This window comes from Uranotaenia lowii, unplaced genomic scaffold (genome assembly GCF_029784155.1).
Source record: "Uranotaenia lowii strain MFRU-FL unplaced genomic scaffold, ASM2978415v1 HiC_scaffold_1230, whole genome shotgun sequence".
NCBI lineage: Eukaryota > Metazoa > Arthropoda > Insecta > Diptera > Culicidae > Uranotaenia > Uranotaenia lowii.
In genome coordinates this window covers 1-8450 of record NW_026597223.1, presented here as the reverse complement: position 1 = coordinate 8450, position 8450 = coordinate 1, and the positions used below count along the sequence as shown (strand labels likewise).

The 8450-nt window shown below is 35.4% G+C and overlaps 1 long non-coding RNA gene across 1 annotated transcript; it reads left to right on the top strand.

Moving 5' to 3' along the window:
- Window positions 1-7351: 7351 nt before the first annotated feature.
- On the top strand, window positions 7352-8286 carry LOC129759222 (uncharacterized). Its single transcript, XR_008740142.1, has 3 exons — window positions 7352-7624; window positions 7702-7902; window positions 8062-8286. It is a non-coding gene; the product is annotated as an uncharacterized LOC129759222 (long non-coding RNA).
- The last annotated feature ends 164 nt before the right edge of the window (window positions 8287-8450 follow it).

Below are 8450 nucleotides of genomic sequence, written 5' to 3'. Positions count from 1 at the left end.
AAAAAGGCGCGTTGTGACACCACGATTTGAATCCTTCATATTTTGAATATGACTTCATAAAAAAAAATCTTTAAAAATCAATTTAAGGCGCTTAAAATAATAAATTTCTAGACAGTTTTTTCAGTGATGGGCACTAACAAATATAAATTTTACAAAAAATTTACCAAAAAATCCTAAAACTTTATCGCTTACCGCTGAATGAGTCTGAGCTTTTAAGTAAGTTGACAATGTGGTTGTCTTTAAACATTTTTGCCTCAATTCTAGTAGTATAGAATGGTATTTTTTTTAAAGATTTTTATGATTTTCAGGTAAAAAATATAACAATATGTTTGGTGCTAACCAGATCTCTCTTTTTGAAATTGGAATTTAGATTTTATATTGTTTATTCGATTGTGGAAATTTATTGAAAATTATTGTTACCCCAAACATGTCTTGAATAATGTTTGCTTTAATCGTTTACGGCATTTCATCTGTTGTTTTGTATAAATTGTGCTTTTCAAATACAGATTTGAATTTGACTTAAAAAGTGCTTTGCTTTGAAGCATGTATGTCAATTTCTCAAAGAATAAAAAACGTAAGATCTTACTAGAAGGGGAGGGGGGGTTTTGAAAAATCTTACTTTGTCCTACCAGGGGGGGAGGGAGGGTCAAAAATTTCCAAAATCGTGCTTACGTAATTAGTGAACGGCCCCAAAGTAATTTGTTGTAAGTCGTATTCCTTTCGTAGTTTTAGCATAAGATGTGGAACAACCTCATAAAATGGAAGAAGTAGGTAGGTTTTTCAGATCAAATGTCTTTCAACAAAAAAAAAAGAGTACATTTGGTAAAATTTCACAAAAAGAAGAGTACGCCCGTTTCTCGAATGAAAAAGAGTACATGTACTCTTAAAAGAGTACGTATGGTTACCCCTTTGCTAAACGAGGTTGAAATACATTCAGTGAAACCGAAACAAGTTAAAATGCGATTCCTTTTCTATAAAAATTAAAAATGGATTAATTTTGCCTAGTTCAGCTATCGGGAATATATGAGAAGACTGCTGTCAAGAAAAAGTTGTCTCATACCAAGTGAAGCATTAGTTCAAATGTCTATTTTTTGTATAGAAAATCATTGTATTAGAACTGAATGTATTTACAATGCGTTTGATTTTTTTTCCTTGTTATAGGAATTTAATCTTTTAGGAATTTTTTTTCTAAAGAGTTTTTAAACGATTTTTAGGATGTCCAAGGAAATAACAGGTAAGTTATACAAACGGCATGAGATGAGGGTATTGATGAATTCATTCCAAAAAATTATGTTTCAAACAGAGTTTCTTCAGAAAAATCAAATAAAAAATACGCAATATTATTAAAATTGTTTTTTTTAAACTGTAATCCAGGGCGATATATTCCCAAACAGTTCACACGTGTTTTCTGGGGTTTTCCATGTTTTCTTTGGTGTAATTTACTGTAATATTTGCATTTTCTAAATTTAGTTTTGGTTCAAGTCGTCTATGATTTTTCGCAGAATTTTAAAGTACCTTAAACTGGGGGAACTTTGATCACCGGGGTAACTTTAATCAACATGAAATTTCTGCAGATTATCATCATTAACTAAGTAAAAAGTTAAAACATGTGAAAACTGTTTACTACGTTTGAAAGCCTGTAAATTGAGTTACAAATAAACTAAATTTGGTTTTTATTAGACGAATTTTGATATTACTGAAAATGTAATTTTAAAATCATAAAATATATGGTTTTTCAAAAGCTCACAACCAAACATCTCTCCTGATCAAATTTAGGCATTTAGGAACAAATGAGTTGTTACATGTGAAAGTTCAACTTTTTTCTTTGTTTTGGTTTCGTTTAAGTGTAATTTTTATGAACATTTGGTGATAAATTTTGGATATTGAAAAAAAAACGATGATTTTCCATGAGAAAACCCGTATAGTATAAATGGCTAAAAAACTATCAAATGGTTCAATTTGAAGAAAGAAATGAACATCGGAACAGTGGTCCTAGGGAATAGCATGAAGACAAAAATTTCATTTGATTTTGAGGCCAATAAAATTTGAGAAATGTTTATAATTTTTACCCGTAGATGTAGACCCCTAGAAACATTGTCCATCTTTTGATTATAAAAGTTTAAAAAAAAACCTTGAAAAAATCAGTTTAGTCCTAACAAAATTCACTGTTATTAATGTTTATGCCTTCTGTGCTAAAAGTAGTTTTGAAGATGTTGAGGGATGTACCTTAAAAACCATAGTGATCAAAGTAACCCCGAAACTCGAAATCTGCTTTTATAACAAACATTTAATTATATAACCACCAATGTCGTTTGAATTTACTGCAATCAATGACCATGTTGTATGCTCCTCACCTCAGTAAGTATTTCATTACGAAAAAGCAACCACTTCCAAAATATTCCAAAATGAATGAAAAAAGTGATCAAAGTTCCCCCAGTTTACGGTACCTCAGTGTTGTGACTTTAATTGAATTTCTTCCAATGCCTGTCATAACTTTATTCACCAGCTTAAAACATGTTTACTTTCGAAGGTATGAAGATACGGTCTTGGAAAAAGTTGTTCAGCAGAAAATTTCCTTTGAAATTAATTAATTAATAAATACAATTTTTTTTAAATAAAATATTGAATTTTCTTTTTCAAACCTGAATAAGAAACCTGAATTTAAAATTTTGCCAAAAATCAGGGATGCGTCTCGAATCAAAACGAATTTTTTTAAACTCTAGGCACTGACAATTTCCAAAATGACTCAAATCGAGACAGTCTTTGGAACAGTGTTACTAGTAATATTAATTCAAAATCAATGAATCGATTTTTATGATTTTATTGTCAGCCCTAGGATTGAAAGTCCTTTGTGAATGAAAATTTAATTGCATAATTTTTAAATCATTGCATTGTTACAAAAAATAAGTTTTTGGAAATTGAACTTAAAGTATCCGAAAATTTCATGTAAACGTCAGCTCTTTTAAAAATTTCTTTCTTGATTCTTGCTTGAATTAGCATGGTAAAATATTTAAAAAATTCAACGCAAAATACAACTAAAAATTTCGTATATACTAATAAACAAAAACATCAACAATCGTCGAATCACAAATATCCGTTGGAAAATCGTGGGTCGACACTTTGTTTTGTTTCATTCGTTGCCTGTAATGAAGAAGATTCATTCAAGCGTAAAAATTGTTTCTGTTCTGAAGCACGGAACATGACAGATAACAAAAACTTCAGGCAGCACTCATTAAGCTTCCCGGGAAATAGAATTTAGTTGAAAATCATTTATGTCTTCAAATACTTATGAATTTTTTAAAAATGAAAGTACAAATGTTTTATGCAGAAATCCCAAGAAAACATCATTTTGTGCTTTTGTGAATTGTGATTAGCCAATGTGAACTTATCCAGATTGATCAATTTGCACTTTGATCTTAGCCTTTAGGCCGAGAAGCGATAAAGAGTGATCAATTTGTACAAATATAATTAGCAAAACATGACGCGTGAACATTCTCTTCACGCAATAAATTTATATAATGTATTGTGATTCAAAGCAATGAACTTCACCCATTTTTTCAACTTCACTTAAAATCGTATTCCATTTCTTCAGCCCTTCAGCGTACAGTATCCTTTTTCCAAAAAAGGAAGCCACTAGTCTGTGTGGGTTTCAATTTCACCCCCGTTGCACCGGGCCATCTAATGACACGTAACAGTAACCGAAACCAGAAAAGAAAAACAAAAACACCAAAGATAAATGGAACCAGGCATACTTGAACTACAAAACTATATAGATGCTAGGGGTGGATTTCCGTTGACCGTTTCCGCCTCGATGTGTTTACCCGCGTTTTAGAATGAAGAGAGTGAGGAAGCAAAAGGAAAAAAAAAGATAACAAACCCCGTAACAACCGATGGAAGAACTATTACCGAAAAAGAACCACGACGCGATTCGCCCGACCAACAAACACCGACTGAATTTGAACCCCAACGGTTGCTGGATTGGAACAGGTCGTCGTCGATTCGCTTCGTTTCGCGGCACCACCACGGCGAGGTTTTTTTTCGTCCTCGCGAGTCGCGAAGAGCCGCGGCGACGAGAACTTTTTGTACCTGACCTCCTAAATTCGGTTCCACGAGGGATCCTCCAGCTTTGATGTCTACCTCGTAGTAGTACTTGGCGTGACCTGCAATCGTCTGTCCGTTGCCGGTTGATACCGCGTAAACGAGAGAAAGAGTAAAAAAAGAGCGAGGGAGTAGCTAGGGAGGTAAAACGGAGCATAAAAAAACTTTTAGTTGGACGATTAGAAGTTCGGTCTAAGTTTAGATTTGTGATGGCATAGTGAGATTAGTAGAACCCACAGTTGGTGCACTGTTGAAAATTTGCAAATAAAATTGATGAAATGTGTCATTGCAAAGTGTTGTTCTTTTTGCATCTTGATGCATGATTGCCCAGCAAATAGTGCGTCTTAACTAATCAGCCCCGGAAGACGTTCTTAAAAGTCCCTGCTTCTGAACCCGGCGACGATTGACCTTGTGAGGGAGGGGGGGGGGGGGGGTTGGATATTGGGTTGTCAGCGTTAATTCACTGAATATCATGACATCAAACTGTCATACGCTGACTTACCATAATGCTAGTTTCCTGTGTGATCCTGCCAGGATCACGTAAAGGAACTTTGAGACCCACTTCGATTTCGCGGGCAGCCAGAGTAGGTTACCGTTCCCAATTCCAGGAACTGTCGAACTACTACACGACCGCGGTCAGGAACTGTTAGAGGAACATGTTTCCAGATAGCCGGAGAGTGCTTGCGTTTTGCCACCGATGTTAGGAACTGCCGCCTAAGCCTACTACGATCGCTGTAGGGAGCACGTACTGCTCTCACAACTTACGATTTTTTTTTTGCTGATGAGCAGGGATGAACACTATAGTATTCAAGTGGTACAATAAATCATAGAAAAAAAGTTTAATTTACTATATTTATAGTTCAATATTTACTGTTGAATCAGTCATATTTATAGTTAAATGCTAGAGGTCAACCAGAAATGTATAGTTGAATCTATTATGTTTATAGTTGAATAACTAAAATCAATTATACAATTGTAGTTGAATTTATCATATTTACAGTTGAATCAATTATACCACTACAATTGAATCTATCGTATTTATAGTTAAATGTGAGACGTCATCCAGGAATTTATAGTTGAATCTATTATATTGTTCAGTCGCCGAAAGGGCGAGAAAATGAAATGACCGCAAATTTACTCCGGTTCAGAGGTGTCACACTAGTGAGCGAAGGCATTGAACTGCCTTTGCAAGATATCATCTTGGCCGATGATGATGTGGAAAAGTTTGAGGTCATCAGCATACGCAAGTTTAGGTCCATCAAGGTCAGTGATTTTTTTTTATTTACTTACACGCTCGAAAATCTTTAACCAATTATCGTTAAAAAGTAACCATTTTCACACCTTTCCGCGTTAAGTCATTTTTTGACTTTTTCCATAGAAGTCATTTCTTGAGAAGTGGAAATATGGTTATTTTTTAACCGCAGTCGGTTTCAGCGTATAAGTAAGAAAGTGGTTATTTTTTCAAAGAAGATGAGTTTTGAATAGTAAAATTAAAAAGGATGCATATTATTTTCACATGATTTCGAATACATTAAGATAACAAATTTGGTTTAATAGTTTATTGAGCAGCGATTAAAGCCTTTCACAATTTTAAAATCTTCCAATAATCAGCCGAAACGACTTTCATTTACTGTCGGAACCCAGAAATCTCATATTTCCACAAATCGACGCAATGCACTGCTGCACATCGTTAGGTTGTGTTTTGCTAAAATAAGATGACCTTCCCTGAGGTAAACCAACCATTCAATAATCAGTTTGCAGTCTGATTTGTCCGAACGAAAATTAAAAGAGTATCGCCAGCAGTTTACTGACCAGCCTCTGGGTAGAATTTCTCGTTCTTGACGGGAACAGCGAATGGGAAGTTTGGAAACAGTTCGTTCGAATAATTTCCCCGGGCAAGACTGGTCCACGCATTGCTCCGTTACCCGACCGTCGATCGGTTAACATTTGGCCATCGGTTTTGGTAGCTCTTCGTCGTCCATGTTATCCTCGTCTTCCTTCTTATCTGAAATTTTTATATTGAGAAAAAAATGTGCGTATAAGTTCTGTGCATATAAATGCTGTGCTGATAGATCGTGGATGGAATTTTTTAGAAAACTAACCTGGCATATCGGGGGCAGTATGAAGCAACTGCCATGGAAGATGGCCACCACCGCATATTGTGCAGCCTGCACATCCTGGGTAAGTGATACCATGAAGAAAGCTTTCGGAGACCCCTAGCCCTAATTTTATTGCTAGTACTTTAGTTGCACCAGTCTGCTGCCCGCTGACAGGATTTTACGAATTTCGAGAAGCTAAAATAAAATAATCCGGTAGCAGTAATATTAGTAGATTCCCCTCGTCAAAAGACTCACCTGCGCTGGCTGAAAGTGTTGTTGCAACGGTGCTGTTGCACTTGCGGCAGAACCTTCTTACTGATTAAGGGAATCATGGGTTAACTTAAGTCGCTCTTTTTTATTCTGTTGCGTTAGATTAATCGAAATTTGTTCCGAGCTTGTTGATATTTTTGGAGTTTCAATAGGAACCGGATAAGCAGATCCGAAAAAAGGATGCTGTAATACAGTAATACCTCGATATTAAGCAACTTCTTTTTAAAGCAACCTCGATATAACGTAACCCAATATAAAGCAACTTTTGCCTCTATATTACGTAACTTTTTAAAATGTTTTCAATTTGAATGAATATGTTTAATTTCAATACTTTTTTGTCATAAAAATATAATAATGTTTTTTATGGGCAATGTGGTAAATTCTCAGAGGCATAAAGAGCGAATGAGCAAGCGTTGAAAATGTAACTCCAGTACTTTCAGTAGGGGAGGAGCGGGCTATATGCGCCTATTAAACAGAATACTGATTTATTCAAATATTACATCAAATATGTGTACAAAAACTACACAGAAAAAAATATTGACTATCACGTGTCATTTAAAACGATGGCCTGTAAAAAGAAACGGCCCGTAACTAAAAAAACATGTAGTTTCGTGCGAATTTATTTAAAAAATAAGAGAAAACCCTTAAATATTACAGCAAATGTCCTGTAACAAAAAGGAGCATGACATTTGCCGTAATTTTACAGGTCGAAAAAATATTACGTGTTGTGTAATACGTGTCGCACAATAATTTTCAGTTGAACATAAGGAAATTTCCGTTCGTCTGGCATCACAGTTAAGCAACAAAAGAGAAACGTCAGAATGTGCGCGACGGTGGCGGCTGGTTTTTTTCGATTCGGTTTTGTTTTGATCTGTATCAGCATCAGCAGCAATTCCGCTAGAAACAAAATACTCGAACAACGTCGTGGTGGTCATTGTGATAGAAAGTTTTTATTATTCTTGCGTGACGATCACAAGACCCGGATTTGGAAGACAACAATTTTTCGATTAGCAGCCGCCTCAAAGCAGTGCATCATCTCCGCAGATTGAGAAGCGGTTCCATGTTAAAACCACCCAGCTGTTATTGTCTCAAGACTCCGGGTCCGGGTCGACCGGATGAAACAGGTTGCCATGTACGAACTGAATGCTGTTCTTAGGGTAAGTTTTTTTTTTAAAGTTTTGTAATTCACAGAAAACTGACTCTACCGATCTACCTCGTTCGTTCATTCTATTAGCAGCAGCACCGGTCACATATGCCCGGTTTCTGTTCATTGGTATCCGCGGAGACAGCGAGGAAGAAGCATTTAACGATGAGTATTCACATGTAAAATTGAAGCAATTTCTCCGGTACTGGAGTTCTGCCTCGCAACTGGTGTACCGGAGGCTAGAATCTAAGCTCGTTTTAGAAATTGGTGCAGTATCGGATTGCTTTTCAGGTGAGTTTTTTTTACTTAAGCTGCTCAATAATACGAATAGATTTTTGCCATTATATCGTGCACGATTTGCTTTATTACTATGAATACAATTTGAAACAAAATAAGCGATGAAGCATCAACATTTAATATCCGGTCTTTATTTTCTTTTTTTTTCAGCAGCTGTCCTAATTGATCATCTCCAACCAAGATGACAGCTTCGGAAAGTGTTTCGCGTTGGCACTCCGGATCACAAGGCTGTCGTCTCCGGATTAACAAGAAGTCGATGAAAAAAATCGTGTTTGTAGGCTACAAGGATTGTCAGCAGAAAGCGCTTAGGATTGTGTTTCCAAATTTCAAAATTTATTAAAAGAATATTGCTGATTCATTTACATACATAGGAAAAAATTTAACATGGATAATAAAATATAGAAAAGTCAAATAGAATGTCTAGTTATTTAAAAGTTTCTGATAAATTAAGGGAAAAAAAATCGAGGCATATAAATTATTTAAAAAAAATCACAGGCCTGTAATTTTAAAGGATGATTTGTTTGATATGCGCACTAAAAATT